This window comes from Natator depressus, chromosome 8, assembly GCF_965152275.1.
Source record: "Natator depressus isolate rNatDep1 chromosome 8, rNatDep2.hap1, whole genome shotgun sequence".
Lineage (NCBI taxonomy): Eukaryota > Metazoa > Chordata > Testudines > Cheloniidae > Natator > Natator depressus.
The window spans coordinates 22,799,684-22,821,815 of NC_134241.1; the positions used below are offsets into that span (position 1 = coordinate 22,799,684).

At 44.5% G+C, this 22,132-nt stretch overlaps 1 long non-coding RNA gene across 1 annotated transcript in view; it reads left to right on the plus strand.

The window, feature by feature from the left end:
- The window catches only part of LOC141992774 (uncharacterized), a 168,547-nt gene that overhangs the window by 128,677 nt on the left and 17,738 nt on the right, over positions 1–22,132 (plus strand). The window contains exon 3 of the long non-coding RNA XR_012640647.1: positions 3,611–3,818. This is a non-coding gene — a long non-coding RNA (uncharacterized LOC141992774). The remainder of the gene's footprint in view (positions 1–3,610; positions 3,819–22,132) is intronic.

The following is a 22,132-nucleotide window of genomic DNA, read 5'->3' on the forward strand; positions in this document are numbered from 1 at the left end:
GAGTTTACCTGGGATCAAATTCTGCTGTAACTTGCACTTCGTAAATCAGAAGTAACTCCTTTGACTTCATTGCACTTATTCTGGGTTTACACCAGAGTAACTATTGGACTCTTGATTTTTATTTTCCATCAAGGAGGTTCTCCTTTTAATTTTGTATTTGGGTTTTTTGTCATATGGAAAAATAAGTCTTTCACCTAGCTTCCTCCTGGCTGGAATCAATTTGAAGGAACGTATTATTTTGTTTCATTGGACGATAACATTCCCAATTACATTATTTCTTTGCAACTCCAATTAAGCTGTTAATTGATTTTGGAGTCCTTGAATTACCCACCCAAGTACAAACAAATAACATGGAGAGAGCAACAGAGTATGCAGAATTAATAAAATACAGCAACAGGTTTTCATTTTCAGGCCACTGTTTGTATGCTATTGGGACAGCTATAGTAGATGGGTCCTAGCAATTACCGTGGTACTAATGGGACCATCTGCATGTGCTCTGAAATTAGGATGCATTCTTTACCAAACCTTGCAAGACCAGGCACATCAGCACTCCAGTGTAAGCCTCAGAACACATCTGTAGCTAGAATTCTTTGTAGCATCCCATAGATGATGGGTACTTACAAATGGTTGGCATAAGGCACTCAGGCTGTCTTTTGGTATGCATGAAGTGTAGGGATTACTCAAAGGACCTTGTACTCTGTGTTACATAACCATCACTTAAATCAACCTCTGTACTAGATGACTAGAGGATAGCTAATGTAATACTGATCGTAACAATTACAGGCTGGTAAACCTAACTTCAATCCCAGGCAAATTGGTTGAAACAATAGCAAAGAACAGAATTATCAGACTCATAGATGAACACAGTACGTTGGTGAAGATGAACCTGGTTTTTGTAAAGGGAAACCATGACTCATTACTATTAGAATTCTTTGAGGGGGGTCAGCAAACATGTGGACAAGGGTAGTCCAGTAGATATAGTACACTTGAGCTAGGAGAGGACTGCACAATGCAAAACACACATTTTGGGATGAAACTAGGGACTAAGTGTGTTGAGGGTCACACTGCAAGTGATAACCAAGGCTTGTGGAGGCCAGAGTGTGACTGGAGTGTGCTGGCAGGCTGCAGCTATACACAAACACTCAGGGTGTGACCTGCATGCTGTTTGGGAGTGTCATAAATATAAAGGGAAGAGTAAACCCCTTTAAAATCTCTCCTGGCCAGAGGAAAAATCCTCTCACCTGTAAAGGGTTAAGAAGCTAAAGGTAACCTCCCTGGCACCTGACCAAAATGACCAATGAGGAGACAAGATACTTTCAAAAGCTGGGAGGAGGGAGAAAAACAAAGTGAGTCAGTCTGTATGATGCTTTTGCCAGGGACAGAACAGGAATGGAGTCTTAGAACTTAGTAAGTAATCTAGCTAGGTATGTGTTAGATTATGATTTCTTTAAATGGCTGAGAAAATAGCTGTGCTGAATAGAATGAATATTCCTGTCTGTGTGTCTTTTTTTGTAACTTAAGGTTTTGCCTAGAGGGATTCTCTATATTTTGAATCTAATTACCCTGTAAGGTATTCACCATCCTGATATTACAGAGGTGAGTCTTTTTTTACTTCTATTAAAAGTCTTCTTGTAAGGAAACTGAATGCTTTTTCATTGTTCTAAGATCCAAGGGTTTGGGTCTGTGGTCACCTATGCAAATTGGTGAGGATTTTTACCAAACCTTCCCCAGGAAGTGGGGTGCAAGGGTTGGGAGGATTTTGGGGGGAACTATGTTTTTTCAGGAACCCAGATAAAGTTTGGTGGTGGCAGTGGAAGTCCAAGGGTAAAATAGTTTGTACCTTGGGGAAGTTTTAACCTAAGCTGGTAAAAGTAAGCTTAGGAGGTTTTCATGCAGGTCCCCACATCTGTACCCTGGAGTTCAGAGTGGGGAAGGAACCTTGACAGGGAGGGGCCCAGGTTGGGAGCTAGAGCAGCAATGCATTGTGAGGCACCCCAAGCTGCGGGGCAGCAGTGACACAGCCCCTCACTGGTCTGGATTGCACCTTCAAATGTCATAATCACCGCTGAAGAAAGTGCAGCATGCACTTCTCTGCACCTGGCCACCTCTGGTAGATGGTGCAGAGCAGGGAAGGAAGTATGACCCATCTACGTGCCCTTACCCAACCCCTTCCCTGCTTCCTTTTATGAATCTAGTGCCCGTAAGGTTGCTAGGAGAGAACAGAGACTAAGTTCCCCAGGGGGATTGTTACCGGCCCCTAAAAAGGGAGGTGGGGCAGTAGAGGCACCTATTCTGCTGCAGAACTATAGCCTCTAGAAGTAGAACTATATTCTCTAGAAGCGGAATGAGCATAGCTGCAATCAAAAGAGCTTTCCCTGTCTGATTGAACCACAGAGTGCTACTGCCTGAGATCAGTACTCCGCTTTCTCTGGCAGGGAGAAGAGCATTGTTTGCAGGCAGGAGAAATCCCTTCTCAACAAGAGAGGTCATCACTGCAGGAACCACTGGGTTCCCCGATTAAAGCATGGGGAATGGGAGATTGCTACTAGACCCTTCCCCCTTCTTGTGTGGCATAGATGGTACAAACACTGAAAGAGACTGTGGGACAAAAGGTAAAGGGGATATTCCTGTACTTCTCCCCCTTAAAAGAAAAGCTGGACAAAAACCAGGGACAGGAAGGAAGGAGGAGGGGATGTAGACTGATGGGGAAGGAGAGCAAGAGAAGAATCCCAGCTGATAACTGAAGGTGAAGACTCATAATAGCCACTGGTATCAACACTTCATGCTCCAAACTCTAGATCATAATAATTCCAGCATTCAGGCCCCAGTCTTGTAACTGGATTTGTGTGGGCAGACTCTTAAACCCAGACACAGACTCACCGAAGTGACTGGAGCTCCTCATAGGCACAAGAGTATGCTAGCATGGCTCTGCTAACAGGACTGGGGTCTTAGAAGGCTATGTTCTCACATCCTGGTTGAGCCTCTTGACCTTGCCAGCAGTTCGGAGATATTTCCCTAATGTAATAAGAGGATATTCAATTATAGCTGTATATTTTAAATTCATTAAAAAGGGAGGAGAGAGATGGAGGGAAGACCCAGTTTTAAAGATACAACAATGCACTTTTATTTATTTTTCTTTTATCTGAGAACCCTGCTAACATGTACTTTCTACTGTAGCTTAATGAGAATGCACTGGACAGCTGTGTTTTTAAATATACGTACTACCAAATACTGAGAAAATAATAAGCCACGGAATACCAAGGCCTTACAACAGACCTGAGGTTGCAGTATTTCCTAATGGCTAGGGCACTGACTTAGGGCTTAGAAGACCTGGATTCAACTCCCAGCTCTGCTGGTTGATCTTGGGCAAGTTGCTTCCCCAGTCTGTGCCTCCCTTTATCCACCATAAAATGAGGATAATGATACTGATGTCCTTTTGTAATGTGCTTTGAGATCCACAAAAGAAAAACTGTAGTATGGTTGTTGTACGTGATGGGAGGTCAGGGAACCTGCATTGTCTTGGTTTTATTACCATTCGTATAATTGAACTTAACCAGATATAAGGCTTATCAATATTAAATACCTTATAGTTCATGATTTAAATCTGCAGGAAAAACTCAGCAGGACCCTAGTAGCAAGTCCCTTGGCAGTGCCAAGTCCACTCTACTGGGGAAGAAACAGTGCACACCTTGAGACAGCCGGCTGAGCTGCTCTGACTGCCCCTCCACTGCATGCTCCTCCATTCACTCTGGAGTCTGGAAGTGGGGCAGCAAATACTCACTGTGGCAGGCTCTCCTGTTTCCCTGGTGGACCTTGAGGTGAGCAGCATGAGTTAATATTGCTCTGTAATGGCTATCCCATTGACAAGATGTTTGCCATTTGCACAGCACATGCATGGGAGAGCCAACATTTGGATTTGAGGGTTTGGTGTGCTTTAGAGATTAGATTCAGCCTTTTAGTTGGTACATTCTTATCTCTAAGAAACTTTTACACTCCAACTTGGTCAATGTTAGTCCCATCCTCCAGTGCCCATTAGATCAGTGAGAATATATATACACATATTAGTCAAATAATGTGACTTGTGTGACTAACTGGTCAGACTGTGCACCCTTACACAGGTTGAACAGTACCTTGCTGTGCCAAGGGACTACACGTGCATATGAATGACACAAGCTGGTCTAAAGTTAGCAGTACTTTCAAAAAGGGGGAAAAGTCCTGGTCCCACCACAAGAATCTACTCCATGGATCATTTTCAAAATTCCCCATATGTTTTCCCTGGGTAAATACAAATGACAAAGGAGGTTTTGCCAGAGAGTTAGAGGCTGGGGTCATAACAGACTACTTCATAACTATTGTGAATTCATAAAATATTAAAAATATAGTTGTATGGTTTTATTTAAGTTTCCTTCCCACCAGCCTCTCATAAAAATGAGCCAGAAGCAAACACATTTATGCTAATATCCAGTGAGGCATCTCTATATTTATCACCTTCATTTCCTTAATAGTCAGACATCAGACCTTTCTAATATAATATCAATATAAATGGGATTTAAAACCCGAGATATAAAACCATGGAACTGATGCAGAAATACAAAGACACATCGTTAGTAAGTGGTGAGTGACTTATTCTAAATCAGATAACATTGGAAAAAATGGAACTTGAAGTCTAGATATTTAAAGCTGCATTTGAACAGAAACTAATTTCCTCTAATCATATTCTCAACAGCCTCAGATGTTTCTTTATAGTTGTCTTTCATTAACAGACATATGCAATTTGGAATTATTTAAGCTCAGTACCAATGTGGACGCAAGAACAAATGGATATAAACTGGTCATTGGGAAGTTTAGACGTGAAATTAGACGAAAGTTTCTAACCATCAGAGCAGTGAACTTTTGGAATAGCCTTCCAAGGGAAGCAGTGGGGGCAAAAGATCTATCTGGCTTTAAGATTAAACTCGATAAGTTTATGGAGGAGATGGTATGATGGGATAAAATGATTTTGGCAATTAATTGATCTTTAAATATTCATGGTAAATAGGCCTAATGGCCTGTGATGGGATGTTAGATGGGGTGGAATCTGAGTTACTACAGAAAAGTCTTTCCTGGGTATCTGCCTGGTGAATCTTGGCCCATTTTGGGCCAAAAGAAATCTGATGAGATTCAGTAAGGATAAGTGCAGGGTCCTGCACTTAGGACGGAAGAACCCAATGCACAGCTACAGACTAGGGACCGAATGGCTAGGCAGCAGTTCTGCGGAAAAGGACCTAGGGGTGACAGTGGACGAGAAGCTGGATACAAGTCAGCAGTGTGCCGTTGTTGCCAAGAAGGCCAATGGCATTTTGGGATGTATAAGTAGGGGCATAGCGAGCAGATCGAGGGACGTGATCATTCCCCTCTATTCGACATTGGTGAGGCCTCATCTGGAGTACTGTGTCCAGTTTTGGGCCCCACACTACAAGAAGGTTGTGGATAAATTGGAGAGAGTCCAGCGAAGGGCAACAAAAATGATTAGGGGTCTGGAACACATGACTTATGAGGAGAGGCTGAGGGAACTAGGATTGTTTAGTCTGCAGAAGAGAAGAATGAGGGGGGATTTGATAGCTGCTTTCAACTACCTGAGAGGTGGTTCCAGAGAGGATGGTTCTAGACTATTCTCAGTGGTAGAAGAGGACAGGACAAGGAGTAATGGTCTCAAGTTGCAGTAGGGGAGGTTTAGGTTGGATATTAGGAAAAACTTTTTCACTAGAAGGGTGGTGAAACACTGGAATGCGTTACCTAGGGAGGTGGTAGAATCTCCTTCCTTAGAAGTTTTTAAGGTCAGGCTTGACAAAGCCCTGGCTGGGATGATTTAATTGGGGATCGGTCCTGCTTTGAGCAGGGGGTTGGACTAGATGACCTCCTGAGGTCCTTTCCAACCCTGATATTCTATGATTCTATGATATGCTGAGGGTTTAGCTGATCGCCATATTTGGGGTCGGGAAGGAATTTTCCTCCAGGGCAGATTGGAAGAGGCCCTGGAGGTTTTTCGCCTTCCTCTGTAGCACAGGGCACGGGTCACTTGTTGGAGGATTCTCTGCTCCTTGAAGTCTTTAAACCACAATTTGAGGACTTCAATAGCTCAGATATAGGTGAGAGGTTTATCGCAGGAGTGAGTGGGTGAGATTCTGTGGCCTGCGTTGTGCAGGAGGTCGGACTAGATGATCACAATGGTCCCTTCTGACCTTAGTATCTATAAAATATGGCAATTTTAATTGTTTTGTAGAATAAATAATGGGGGAAACAAAGTATGTAAATTACTGACACAGTATTAAAGAACTCAAAGGTACTTCCGCTGATTTCAATGGGAATTAGGCCTAGATCCTCAGAAGTATTTAGGAGCCTGTGTGTCTAATCCCGTGCCTGTTGAAGTCAAAGGCTTTGGCTCCTGTCCAATGTGACAGATCTGACAATATCCTGCAATACTTTGGACAAACCTTACTGAATTAAGATTGTTTTTTCAGAAGTTCATTATATTAAAATGCAACTATGTATGTATTGTGGGATTATAATTTATTTTAAGGGGTATGCAAATGCACCTTCTGTTTATGCAAGAACTCAAGTCTTTTGAAGCTTCACCTTGGGGCGGGGGTTAACCCATTGTCTGGCTGCTTACCTATTCACAGGTTTCAGAGTAACAGCCGTGTTAGTCTGTATTCGCAAAAAGAAAAGGAGTACTTGTGGCACCTTAGAGACTAACCAATTTATTTGAGCATAAGCTTTCATGAGCTACAGCTCATACACATTGTAAGGAGAGTGATCACTTTAGATAAGCTATTACCAGCAGGAGAGTGGGGTGGGAGGAGGTATTTTTTTATGCTTTGTGTGTATATAAAAAGATCTTCTACACTTTCCACAGTATGCATCCGTGAGCTGTAGCTCACGAAAGCTTATGCTCAAATAAATTGGTTAGTCTCTAAGGTGCCACAAGTACTGCTTTTCTTTTTATCTATTCAGTTTCTTCAAAGACCCAAACTGGGTAAAGGAGGGATTCACTGACTCATGAGTATGCTTGTTCTGAGTTGAAGCTGAGCTGAACTTTTGACCACAGGAAAATCCCTTGGGGGAGGGGAGGGGTTGAAGTACTAATCACAATCCAGAGCTCTTCTTGGAGTGAGGGGGTGATCTGTGGTAAACTTATTAGTATATGTGTAGATTCTTTTTTTGTTTTTAATTTTCTCTAGTGCTTTTACTTTAAGAATAAATGTGCTTGCTTACAAAGAACTGTGTTGTAACTTAACTGTGGCAATTAAACTGTTCTCCACCTCTGAGCAGAAAAGTAAAGCAGGCCTGCTTAGGCAGTCTGACTTTACTGGGGAGTTCACAGTGTAGGCTGGGAGCTGTGCAGTCTGAAAATACCTGGTCAGGAGGAAGAGAGATGTGGGTCTGCATCCAAGACAGGTGACAGTTGAGGAGCCAGAAGCCTAGAATGGGTGCCCTTGCTGGACCATAACTTTGCCCTCCTATATTCCTATAGTTATCAGATTAACACCAAGACCAAAAGAAACAGACTGTGTTTGAAGATTACTTTTTTAAATGAGAGTAGAAAGAAAATACAGAAAAGTCACATAGTAAAAGTACCTTCACTAAAAATATTTTCAGACAATGACAATTGTGCGTCAGCAAATGAAAATTAAGCACATTAGATTAAACAGGCGAAACAGCAGAAGAGCTGCTCTTCTGTAACGTAAGGGAGTGCAGATGTTTCACAGGATAAACTGAGTTCCAGGGAGAGACTAGAGTTTAATTCCAATAAACATGAAATGACTGACCTTTGTGACCGAATGAAGTAGGCTCAACCAATCAGGGATCCTGAACAAACATGCAAATTTAGCCATGAGACAAAACCAAATGAGCTCTGCTCAAACATGAAAATGTATCACAAAAAACACATTAACTTTCTCTGACACCCAGGTATTGAATATATTTATGGCCAAATTTGATTAAATTTCTGCTGACATGAAAGATTTTATTAGGTACAGTAACTCCTCACTTAGTCATCCTTGTTAACGTTGTTTCATTGCTGATCAGTTAGGGAACATGCTCGTTTAAAGTTGTGCAATGCTCCCTTATAACTCGTTTGGCAGCCGCCTGCTTCATCCACTGCTTGCAGGAGGAGGAGCCCATTGCAGCAAGCTGATGGGGGCTTGGAATCAGGTTGGACTGGCAGCCGCCCTATCGGCTCCCCGTTCGCCTAAGTTCCCTGTGCAGCAGCCGCCAAGCAGGCTATCAATTGCCGGCAGTTCAGCTGTCCCTCCCCCCACTGCCATGTGCTGCTCCTGCCCTCTGCCTTGGAGCTGCTCTCCAGAGCCTCCTGCTTGCTGTGCGGGGGGGGGGGGGGGGAGGGGAAATAAGAGGGGGGCTAATGTCAGGTGTCCCCCTCCCCCTGCACCCTACTTACCCTATCTTCCATAGGGCAGGGGGACATACCACAGGGCTCAGGACAGAGGGAGCTTCCTGGCAGCAGCTGCCTTCTCAGCTTGCTGACTAACTTGTGACAAGATGGCCAGTGTTAGTATGGATCCTGCTCTTTTCTTGGGTCCTACGCTTTTCTTGGCAGGGGCTAAGATGCCACCCCTTGCCCCTGCTCTTGGGGCACCAAGGGTCCTGTTAGTGGCCCAGGAAGGTGGTAAAGGAGGGAAGCAGGGGAAGGGTCTGGGTTTGCTCCTCACTCTGAGCCCCAGCCCCTCTCAACCTCTGCAGGTATTTACCCTCTTCCCCCTGGGGTGGGGTACCTTAGGTCCTTAGATGCTGGGGCAGGGTCTCCCTTACTTCAGTTCTCTGATCTTTCAAGTCTCACAGCACACCTCCAAGCTCCAATCCTCTCTCCTTCCTCCTCTTCCCTGACTGCCTGAAGCAGGGGGGTCTTATTAGGTTCCTGACAGGGCCTCAATTGACTGCAGGTGCTCCAATTAACCTGTCGCAACCCTTCCTAGTCTACAGGGAACCACGCCTTAATTAGCTTTAGGCTTATATATTTGCCCTCTAGTACTCTACCACTGTTCCCTGGCCCTCCTGTATCACAACTTAAAAAGGCAGTGTACTTAAATGAGCAATGCGCATCTCTCTCTCTCTCTCTCTCTCTCTCTCTCTCAAACACACAGGGTGTGTGACTCTGTCTCTGTTTGCCATGCTGTCTCCCCTCCCTCCATTCATGCTGCCTCGTAGAGTGTGAGGCTACATTAACAACGAGTTAACTTTTGAGGGCTCAGCCAATTGCTAGTTTATTATTTAGCAGTAAGGCATCCCCTGGGAAATATCCTATCCTCTGACTTCACCACCTCAACCAAGCTTCATAATCATCATCGCTGTGTACAGTATTAAATTGTTTGTTTAAAACGTATACTCTGTGTGTGTGTGTGTGTGTGTGTGTGTGTGTGTGTGTGTATATGTATAGTCTTTTGTCTGGTGAAAAAAATTTCCCTGGAACCTAACCCTGCCATTTACATTCATTCTTATGCGGAAATTGGATTTGCTTAACATCGTTTCGCTTAAAGGCACATTTTTCAGGAACATAACTACAATGTTAAGCGAGGAGTTACTGTAACAGTGTTTTCACAGTAGTTCTATAGTCAAGAAGAAGGCACAATCTCAGGGCTTGGCTACACTTGCAAGTTAGAGCATATTAAAGCAGCCCGGGGTGCCCTAACTCCTGATGTGTCCACACTGGCAAGGCAAGTAGAGTGCCCGGACTCCGCGGATGGAGCGCCCCGGTAATCCACCTCCACGAGAAGCAAAACACTTGCTGCGCCCCGTCTGGAGTGCCGCAGCGCCAGTGTGGATGCCCTAGTCTATTAATGCACTCTGCTTGGCCTCCAGAAGTGTCCCATAATGCCTGTTCTAACCACTCTGGTCATCACTTTGAACTCTACTGCCCTGCCCTCAGGTGACCAACTGTCAGACCCGCCCTTTAAATCCTCTGGGAATTTTGAAATTCCCCTTCCTGTTTGCTCAGCCAGGCGTGGAGTGCTCTCAACGCATCTTTCCAGGTGACCATGCCTCCACGTGCCAGGCGAGCCCCAATATGGAGCAATGGTGAGGTGCTGGACCTCATCAGTGTTTGGAGGGAGGAAGCTTCCAGTCCCAGCTGTCCTCCAGCCATAGGAATTACGATACCTTCGCGCAGATATCAAGGGACATGATGGAAAGGGGCCATGACCGGGACGCACTGCAGTGCAGGATTAAAGTGACGGAGCTGCCTACCGCAAAGCCCATTAGGCAAACTGCTGCTCTGGTGCTGCCCCCACAACCTGCCGTTTCTACAAAGAGCTGGACACAATACTTGAGGGGGACCCCACCTCCACTCTGAAGACCACCCTGGACACTTCAGAGCCCAGTTCAACAAGGCAGGAGGAGGAGGAGAAAAGCGGGAGCGAGGGTGCTGAGGAGGAAGGGGGGCACCCCGGCATCCCTACATGCATGCAGCCAGGAGCTGTTTTCAAGCCAGGAGGAAGGTAGCCAGTCACAGCAGATGGTGCTTGGGGAAGAACAAACACCAGAGGAGGTTCCCGGTAAGCGGCTTTTATTTTGGGAAGGAAGTTATTTGGTGCGAGCTCTTGGGGTGAGGAGGGTTAGGGCTGCATGCATGCCTAAATGCGGAATAGGGCGTTGATGTGCTGTCTCACATTGCGGTAATCGCCCTCAGTGATCTTTTCAAAGGTCTCATGTAGAAGCTGGGCAATCTGCTTGCGCAGGTTCCTTGGCAGAGCTACTGTGCTCCTTGTCCTATTAAGGCTAACATGTCCACACCACTGTGCTGAGACAGGCGTGGGGACAACTGCTACACACAGGCAAGCTGCATATGGGTCAGGGCGGAAGCCGCATTGTAGTAGAAGATCCGCCCTTGCTTCCCAGGTCACCCTCAACAGTGAGAGATCTTCCAGGACAAACTCATCCTGTGGAAAATGTGGGGACAGTATTCAGTATAGGAGCCCTCTGCCGCTGTTAGCCCTCCCGAAGGCACAGAACTCCAGAGGACAGTACGGCCGTGAACAATTAGCCCCCCCTTGCTCCTGTGCTTAGTCACCATTTGGGGGCTCCTGTGGGTTATGTGCGCTCGGTTTGGGACGGGCAATTTTTGCTATTGTGTACACTGTACTTGTCTTTAAATACAGGGGAATCATTGCTCTGTCTGGTGTGAACAATGCTGCCTCTGTTAAGTGTTGCATTTTGGCTTTACAGATGCAACCTTGAGATGCCAGCCATCCTTGTTATCAATGGCCGAAAGACTCCAAAGAATCAGGAAGCGTCTGCGAAGAAGCAAACAGGACATGCTGTATGAAGTCATGCAGCAGTCCCTCAATGAAAATCAAAAAGTGCAGGAGTGGCGGGAGAGTGAAAGGAGGCTCCGCCAGCAGAATGCGAATCGCTGGCACCAAAGCACGGAGCGGCTGCTAAGCATTATGGAGCACCAAGTGGATTTGATACAGGCGCTCATAGCAATGCAGGTGAAGTACATCCACGCCTGCCCCCTGCTGCAGCCCTTGTCCCAAAACTCTTTCCCTTGTGGCCCATGTCACCGCCAACCCACTTTCCCCAACATCCGATTTCTTATCAGCTGCCTCCAGCACCTGTAGCTTCACCACCCAGCCCTGCAAACTATGACCTTTACCCACTGCACTCAACCCCCATCACCATCAATTTTAGCCAGCCTGAAGTGCAGCACTCATTGCATGGCACTCCAGACAGGAAGGCTGAGTATGATATCAGAACATATGCAAATCTCTGATTGTCCCGTTCCCGACCCCACCCACACCCTTCCCTCACAGCACAGATGTGTCAGGCCCTTTCTGTTCCTAAGCAGTTGTGTTTCTTTTCAATAAATGAATTTTCTTTTCAATAAATGATTTTTTGGCTTTGAAAACATTCTTTATTATTGCATTCAGTAAAAGATACTGTAGCCCAGGAAAGCAACAGGCACTGCAAGTTAGTGCATGATACGTAGCAAACACAGATTCCTACTAACATTGGAACCACTGCACTTCACTCCCGTGCAGGGCACCAAACATTACTGGTAGCTTTCAGCATCAAATTGCTCCCTCAAGGCATCCCTAATCCGTACAGCCCCATGCTGGGCCCCTCTAATAGCCCTGCTCTCTAGCTATTCAAATTCAGCCTCCAGGTGTTGAACCTCCAAGTTCCATGCCTGAGTAAAGCTTTCATGCTTCCCTTCACAAATGTTATGGAGGGTACAGCACACGGATATAACTGTGGGGATGTTGTCATCAGCCAGATCCAGCTTCCCATACAGACAACTCCAGCGGCCCTTTAAATGGCCAAAAGCACACACCACAGTAATTCTGCACTGACTCAGCCTGTTGTTGAACCACTCCTTGCTGCTGTCAAGGCTCCCTATGTAGGGTTTCATGAGCCATGGCATTAAAGGGTAAGCAGGGTCTCCAAGGATCACAGTGGGCATTTCGACTTCCCCTATGGTGATCTTCTGGTCTGGGAAGAAAGTCCCAGCTTGCAGCTTCCTGAACAGGTCTGTATTCTGAAAGATGCGTGCGTCATGCACCTTTCCGGGTCTGCCTACGTTAATGTCAATGAAATGCCCACGGTGATCCACAAGTGCCTGGAGAACCATAGAGAAATACCCCTTCCAATTTATGTACTCGGAGGCTAGGTGGGCTGGTGCCAGAATTGGAATATGCGTCCCATCTATCCCCCCTCCGCAGTTAGAGAAACCCATTTGTGCAAAGCCAGCCACAATGTCATGCACGTTACCCAGAGTCACAGCTCTTCTGATCAGGATGCGATTAATGGCCCTGCAAACTTGCATCAACACGATTCCAACGGTCGACTTTCCCACTCCAAATTGGATAGTGACCCATCGGTAGCTGTCTGGAGTTGCCAGCTTCCAGATTGCAATAGCCACCCGCTTCTCCACCATCAGGGCAGCTCTCAATCTCGTGTCCTTGCGCCGCAGGGTGGGGCCAAGCTTAGTACATAGTCCCATGAAAGTGGCTTCTCTCATACAAAAGTTCTGCAGCCCCTGCTCGTCATCCCAGACTTGCATGACGATGTGATCCCATCACTCAGTGCTTGTTTCCCAAGGCCAAAAGTGGCATTCCACTATGGTGAGCATGTCGGTGAATGCCACAAGCAATCTCGTGTCGTATGTGTTATGCGCGTCAACAGCATCGTAGGACTCTTCACTGTCAGTTTGTAGCTTAAGGAGTAACTCGACTGCAATTCATGATGTGCTGGCAAGACCCATCAGCATATTCCTCACACATTCAGGATCTATTCCTGCAGACCGAAAGGGAAGACAGAGCGCGCAGTACAAAAACCATTGAAAGATGGCGCCAAATGCGGACGGAAGCACAGGAATTGCTGGGATGCGAAGCGATGCATCACGGGGCATTGGGACAGGACCCAGAATGCCCCGCACACTCCCACTCCCTTCCCACAAGCCACAGCGCCAGAATGGGAAGAGGTGCTCTGTGGGATAGCTGCCCATAATGCACCGCTCCCAATGCCGCTGCAAGTGCCGCAAATGTGGCCACACCACGGTGCTTGCAGCTGACAGTGTGAACACACTGCAGCGCTTTCCCTGCCGGGGTCTCCAAGGGCTGGTTTAACTCACAGCGCTCTACATCTGCAAGTGTATCCATGCCCTCAGATGCTGATAATGTTTTGTACATCTTAACAGGCAATGTCTGTGTTTAAAGTGTCTGTCTGTCTCTCTCTCTCTTGCTCGCTCACACACACAAGATGCCCATAATAAACTCCTCATTGCTTGGTACGTATGCTCTGTTTTTTTAGTTCAACTTACAGTATTTATTAACAGATACAGTATTAATGACTCAAAGCAGATGGCTAGGGGCGTGAGTGGGCCAAAGACCAGATATGTACATGAGACACTTCTCTGGAATGCGCTGTTCCCACTAACATGGCTTCAGCCTTTTGCCCAAAACATCTGGGCCTGAAATTGTAGTTGCAAGCTGAATTAGCTGTTCAGCAAAAATAGAAGGCAACTGTGACTTTGAATAAAGGTATTTTTGACTCTCAAAAACCAGGCAGAGTTCTATGGTATTAGATCCATATCATTACTTCTAAATCTTCGCAGGTTTCACTCATGGAATGAGCTAAAGGAAATGTCCAGTGGCTCTAACAATAATATGTGTGCTGGGTGTAGTAAACCTGCCCCCAGGGACTGAGTTTACGGGTGGCTGCAGATCATATCATATAATGAATAGCAGCCTAAATAAAGGGAAGGTTTCCTTTGGGAAAAGCTATCTGAAAGAACTTTCGTCAGCACAAAGCATGGTCCTTCTCTACTTCATCTGCAGTTGTAGTAGATTTCAGCTCCACTGCTTATTATTGTATGGAACTCTTTTGCCAAAAATAACTATGAAAGGGTCACAAGCCAAGGCAAAGGTCCACCTAAGCATGGCTAACATTTACTTGTTCACAAAGTTTTCAGAAACACGCACGTTACCAGCAGAGCCTCAGCAGGAGGAAGGGAAAATCCACTTTTTCAGACTAAAAATAAACACAAGATGTTCAGTTGCTTAATTTAACTGTCAGCATTTCCAATACTTCCTCTTACACTTTATAAACCAAAATTTTCCCTTTAGATTAAGGGGGGGGGGGACTTGCTTCCTGATCCTCAACTTTTGCCTAGTATGATTATTGAAACTAGCCATTAAATTCTGTTATTGTGCGTAAATATATTGGAAAACGGAGGGACTAGGTTCTCAGCTGTGTCTGATGCCTGCTGGGCACAGCTGAGGTGAAGAAGGGATGAGAGGCTGCAGAGAACCCAGTTGTGGCTCCTTGATTTGGGGGCCAGTTATACATCAGCTCTGTCCCCAGCATACTTTAAAGCAGACTCAAGGCTTCTTTAAAGTACAATGACTGGTTATAGCAACATCATGTCTGTTACACCCACTTCTCTCCCTGCATGCCTCTGTAACGCCAACAGACCCCGGTCATCGGTGGGCGGGAAGAGCCTTTACTGCATAAGCTAAAAGCCACATGGCTGCTAGCTAAGGCTGTAGCAGATGTATTAATCTCTCTCTAAGTAGTCCCAGTGCCACTGGATGAGACAGAGCACCACACCCAGGAGGTGTGTGGGTTACACCTCCTCCAACCAGAGTAGTGAAAAGGTGCTAGATTGCAGAAGAGAGTCTGGCTCCTAGAGTATGATTAAAGGTGTACCAGAAGCTGGCCAGATGCCATAGCTCTCTATATCTCTGGCTCCGTGGACCACCCTATTAAATTACCATTTCTAAATGGCTGCTGGAGTCATATGGGAAAAGGGAAGCTGGAACTGGCATGTGCTGTTTTACTCGTGTTTTTTTAAAATATACATTCAAAGGAGAGAGAGAGACAGACAGACACTTTTCACCAGGGCTGCAGTTTGCTAATGATCAGAATGCTCATTTACCCTAACCCTAACGCAGTCCAGATCTACACTACAGACTTTTTTGTTCAATATCTTCATTAATGATCTGGAGGATGGCATGGATTGCACCCTCAGAAAGTTTGCAGATGACACTAAACTGGGAGGAGTGGTAGATACGCTGGAGGCTAGGGATGGGATACAGAGGGACCTAGGCAAATTAGAGGATTGGGCCAAAAGAAATCTGATGAGGTTCAACAAGGACAAGTGCAAAGTCCTGCACTTAGGACGGAAGAATCCCATGCACTGCTACAGACTAGGGACCGAGTGGCTAGGCAGCAGTTCTGCAGAAAAGGACCTAGGGGTTACAGTGGACGAGAAGCTGGATATGAGTCAATAGTGTGCCCTTGTTGCCAAGAAGGCTAACCGCATTTTGGGCTATATAAGTAGGAGCATTGCCAGCAGATTGAGGCACGTGATCATTCCCCTCTGTTCAGCATTGGTGAGGCCTCATCTGGAGTACTGAGTCCAGTTTTGGGCCCCACACTACAAGAAGGATGTGGAAAAATTGGAGGGAGTCCAGTGGAGGGCAACAAAAATGGTTAGGGGGCTGGAGCACATGACTTACGAGGAGAGGCTGAGGCAACTGGGATTGTTTAGTCTGCAGAAGAGAAGAATGAGGGGAGATTTGATAGCTGCTTTCAACTACCTGAAAGGGGGTTCCAAAGAGGATGGATCTAGACTGCTCTCACTGATACCAGATGACAGAACAATGAGTGATGGTCTCAAGTTGCAGTGGGGGAGGTTTAGGTTGGATAGTAGGAAAAACTTTTTCACTAGGAGGGTGGTGAAGCACTGGAATGGGTTACCTAAGGAGGTGGTGGAATCTCCTTCCTTGGAGGTTTTTAAGGTCAGGATTGACAAAGCCCTGGCTGGGATGATTTAGTTGGGGATTGAATCATAGAATACCAGGGTTGGAAGGGACCTCAGGAGGTCATCTAGTCCAACCCCCTGCTCAAAGCAGGACCAATCCCCAATTTTTGCCCCAGATCCCTAAATGGCCCCCTCAAGGATTGAACTCACAACCCTGGGTTTAGCCGGCCAATGCTCAAACCACTGAGCTATCCCTCCCCCCATTGGTCCTGCTTTGAGCAGGGGTTGGACTAGATAACCTCCTGAAGTCCCTTCCAACCCTGATATTCTATGATTCTATGACTTCTGCCAGAACAGCTATGTTTGTGAGAGGCGTGGAGCGGTGTGATCTCTAACCTACATAGCTAGGCTGACAGAAGTCCCTGGTATAGATGCAGCTATACTGGTTGCACTTTTACTGTTATAGGTCATTTGGTACATGGAGACAAAACAGTACCAGTAAACCAGGTATACTGGCACAACTTTGCTGGTATAGCTTCACCCACACTAGGAGCACTCTTCCAATACAGTATACTGGTATTCTTCTTACAGTAAAAGGCTCCTACTATAGAGGTGGCCTTAGCAAACTGGGTCACACAGAAGTTAAGTGGCAGAAGGGGGAGTGGAAGCCGGGAGTTCTGACTCCAAGTTCTCTGCTCTGACTACAGGATGACATTAACCAGTGGAGGCATGGCTCTCTCCACTACTAGCAACGCTTCTGAGAACGGTTTCCCAGCAGCAGCCAGTGTACATTTCAGAGGCTACAGTATCTTACTGAGAAGGGCTGCTTGAATGGCGCTGAAAAGAACACCACCAAATACATGCGAAGTTCCATATCATCATATTACAAAACTCATGCTCCCCTCATGGGCCATTTCATGTTGGTTTTTGGAGATACTAATTATTTCTAATCTTATTTTGCCCCCTCCAGTCAGCCATAATGCCACTTAGTCTGGCAATAGATTTTCTGACTAGTTAGTATATTTCCTGAATTGTGACATTTTGTATCCCATAATTTCAAAAAGGGGCACTTGGTTGCAAATGATGGCCAGTCAAAAAATTTTAAAATCAGAAATTTCAACTAGAAAATATTATCAACATTGCAATAAAAATAAGGTGGAATATGTAATTTTTTCTGAATGATTTCCTTGCCTTTTTAACCAGCTCTATTGCTAATGTTAAATTCTAGCAACATTTTTTTCCAAAACTTTTTTCACAGTGACTATTTGTTGCCCTCAGATACAATGACATCAGCTAAGTTATACTCTCCTGATGCAATCTGAGTTTCATGTGCTAGGTCCCAATAATATTTGTGTTAAGAATATAAGAATGCCCATACTGGCCATAATGTTGAAATTCTTTTACTACTTAGTCCTTTGTCGGTGGCAACAGTGAGAATACATTTTTGTGCAGTTGTATAATATTGTTGTTATTAAATTAAAATTATACTTTGGAGATAATTATTGTATTGAATGACCAGATATATTATACGATATTTCAGTATTAATAAGATGAGCAAACAGGCATGTAATGTCACCATGACCAAATGTCCTGGGACAGGGTTAGGAAAAGATTGTCCCATCAACACGGTGTGAAAGATAAATCATTGCTTTCATCAGTTTCCAGGTTGTCTTCATCAACCTGAAAAGCGGGATGCTCTAGTCATAGCAATTTACTATATATTAATGAATCTAGTTTTAATTCCAAGAAAGAAAGTGTATTGGACCTTGTCCTGCATGTAACTGAATATATAATTTATAGAGAAACATGAAGCATCTGAGAAATAGAAGGGCATATTCTGCTTTCATCCAAAAGACTGTATAACTATCATGTGTATGTGCTCAAAACCATGCTGCGGATGGGAGGAGAACATTCACTTAATAGGATACAGTAGTGGATGAAAAACATGTGTGCTGTGGGGAAAGGGAAATATTTCTAAGATGAGCCAGGCCATGTCAGGACAATTGAGGGCAATGGATTGTTTTTGTAAATTTCCTAGAAGACAACATATGTAAACAGGATAAATGTACTAGTAACAAACTTAGACTGGCAGAGAAATACAAACTTGGAAAGAGAGGGGAAAACACAGTAGAGAAAACTCAGCAGTGTTTGGTTATACAATGCATCTGGCAATCAATACAATTCATTGTTAACCATGTGCATATTTTCTAAAATTTAATTGTCACATGGATTTCCTACAGTTTCATTCAGGGTCCCTCAAGAAGTATAAAAGCCCTTACTTCCAGAACAGAAGACTTCCCCATCCCAGCACACATACAGAATTCCTTTGGGGATCAACAACATTCCCAATGGGTGTAGATTTAATGTGTGTGTTTAATATAGTATTTCTGAAAGGTGTTGGTGTGACATCTGTGGATACTGATAATCTGTCTTTTAAGCACAGAACGGGGAAAGCACAGGTGGTGTCAATTCACTTTTCTTTATGCTGCGCATCAATATTTCCCAACAATGACCTGGAGGCACCACTTCTAGGGTTGAGAGTCTCCATGACCACTCAGTCCTCGGCCTCTCCCCAGAATTCTGATTGTGCTGGTTGTACCTGTGGTGTCCAGAGCTACCTACTGGGAAATGGAGAGAGCCATCAGATTGGCAGATTTAACATTTATCAGTAGGTTTACTTGCTTTGACTTTTTCTGACATTCTATTAATGTAGGTACTATGTGTATATTAATACACTGCTTAGTAGAAGAAAATGCAAATAAAATTAACTCAGTGTTCCTGCTGCTGCTCCCTAGCAATGTGTGAAAAAATGGTTTAATGCGTGTTCATTTTAACATTTCCCAACATAGGCCCAACTCAGTCCGAGAAGGCTAAAACTAAGTCGAGGTAACTGTGTGTGGTCTCTCTCAATTGACACCTACCTCCAGTATCTCCAGTATGCAACAGACTAGTCATAACGTTGTACCTCATTGTGGAGAAAACCTGCAAGGTTAATCCCAGAATTAAATGGGAAGATTTTTAAAGACAAACTAAATAACAAAAAATCAGCCAATGGAAACCAGTTAAGATCAGCCGGCAAGAGCTTTTCAATGAAGGTTACTATTTCAATGCATTTGAAAGAATAAGGAATCAGCTTTAATGGTGCATAAACTATTAAGTAGATTTCTGTCTGAAAATTAATTAGAATGTCATTAATTTGTCAGCTACTGATGAGGTGATAAATAAACGGAATGGTTTAGCTGAGATGGTTCAGACGAACACTAAGATTTTTCAAGAAACCTATTAGATTTCATTAAATGAAGACTGAAAACAAATAAGGTAGGAGGCAATGATTTTGTCTTCTTTCCCAGCTGTTTCTTCAACCTTTTGAAGTCAAATGTTTGCAACCCTCTTACATTTGCTATGAAAATAAGAGTAAAACATACACAATCTTTAGTTTTGTATATGTATTTTTTTTTTGAGAGGGTGACAAAATACTTAAACTTGAAAGGTAAGGTTGTGGTGGAGTGAGATTTTCTTTGGCTCTTTACTTCAATGTCTCCTCCCCCGCCCCCCTCATTAGCTTTTATGCCCCCACCCCTTTGTAGTTGTACCCCAGTGGTAGAGAAACACTGCTCCCAGGCTTTCTCATAATATGAGAAATGTAACCTTTGTGTGGTACATATTGGTTCAAAGAGTTTAAAGACAGAAGAGACCCTTCTGATCATCTCTTCTGAATTCCAGCATAACAGAGAACATGTCATTCCTGCATCGAGCTCACTCACTTATGGCTGAATTAAAAAATATCTTGTAGAAAGACATCCGGTTTTGATTTAAAGACCGCAGGTTATAGAGAATCTACGACATAGCTCAGGAAACTGTTTGAATGGCTAATTACCCTCACTGATATCAATGTTTGCCTTATTTCTGGTTTGAGTTTTTTTCTAATATTTAGTTTTTTATATGTTTCATGATTAGAAAAAAACAAAACAAAAACAAACAAAAAACAGTGGTTGGACCATAAGCTATACAATTGATCATGGACTCATTGGCTATCAGCTACAGCTTAACTTTCTGTCACACTGCAGCTCGAGTATATGAACTGTTGATTGTAAAGTCACCTTAGATTAGTCATTACTGTCATGACTGAGCCAATTATTTTAGGGGGTGTTGACAATGTGGCAATCAGTAGCGTCTAGTTCTAAGAATGATTTTCTAAAATACACATTAATAAAACTTTAATACTTTGTACACAGAAATTGCCATTCTAGATCAGAGCCAGTGATCCATCTAGCACAATCTTATGTCTCCAATAGTGGTCACTACCATTTAGAGAAGGTTGCAAAAAACCATGAAATGGACAATTATCACCTGCCCATAGGCAAAGTCTCCTCCTAACTCTTCAGTGAGGGGTTAGCTTCCAAACTTGTTTTGTTGTTGTTTTGTTTTTAATCCTTACTAATGTGGTTGGCTCTAAATTTTCACATTATTCATATTGAATATACTATTGCCCCCTTTCAACCTGAGCAGCTAGTCGAAGTCTGGGGCCCTGTGGATATTCCAGTTGAGAGTAGAAATTGGTTAGTCAGAAGTTTCTTTCATGCAGTTTTGTTTATTTACAAAGAGTGTACAAAGCCCTGTGTCTCAGAATGCAGAGGGACTCAAATAGCAAGAAACGGCTTCATTAGCTCACAGCACTAAGAGCACTCTCTTCAGACTGCAGCCCAGTTCCAAAAGCCTCTTCTCAGGTTTCTTCCAGAGTCAGCCCTCTGTTTTCGGTTGCCTTTTTAGGCTGTCCCTGTCCGTTCTTGTCTGATCTCAGTTTGTCTTTTCTTTCCCCTTCCTATCTGTGCCCCTCTCTCCCGCCACCCCCCGCCCAAACAACACTCAGCCAAAAGCTCCTGGGCACATTCACACACACTTTTTATCTTACCGGGGGGTTTCTGCTTACATTATATTAACTGAAGGTGAGTTTACACCTACCAAACTCAATGGGGTTTTAACTCAATCCATGACAAGGTTTTGGCAAACTCATAACAATACTAACAAGTGTAGAGTGCTACACATCATAGGGATCGTCTAGGTCAGGGATCAGCAACCTTTGGCACGCGGCCTGCCAGGGTAAGCCCCCTGGTGGGCCACGGGCCAAAGGGTGCCGATCACTGGTCTAGGTGAACAGGTAGTGCAGGGCAAGTTGAGATGTAAAGCTACAGCACATTAGCAGGCCATGCCCTGTCTGCCGCAGTGGACGCTGCAATTGAACACTAACATTTTCCCAGCTCTGGTCTATACAACAAAGTTAGGTCAACATAAGGCCCCTTACATCAACCCAACTCTGTAAGAGTCTAGACTCTGCACTAAAATGCAGCTCCCCCCGATGTAACTCGCTCACTACACTGACTTAATAACTCCGCCTCCAAGAGAAGCATAGCACTTACATCAATGTAGTTAGGTCGACACAATGTAGACACTGCATTCCTTACATCGAATGTTTGCTGCCTTTCAGAAGCTGTCCCACAATGCCCCACGCTGACAGTTAAATCGGTGCAAGAATGTGAGAATGTGCACCGCTGACACAAGGAGCATAGCACGGATGTGCAAAATCGGTTTAATTACTGTGGTGGCTGTAAGATGACGTAACTTAGGTTGACTTCATTTTGTAGTGTAGGCTTGCCCCAAGTGTGCACTGATGTACTCCTATTTCAAAGTGGAGTGATAACTGGAGCAGTACCTTCACAGTGTGGGAAAGAATACTATGGGATGTCTAACTGCCCAGTTATGGGACACAAGAGGACTAGATTGACCACCTCCATTCTAAACAGCTAACATTCGAAGGGTATGTCTACTGGCTTCCCAGCATGAGTAGACAGACATGCACTAGCTCTGCTTGAGTTA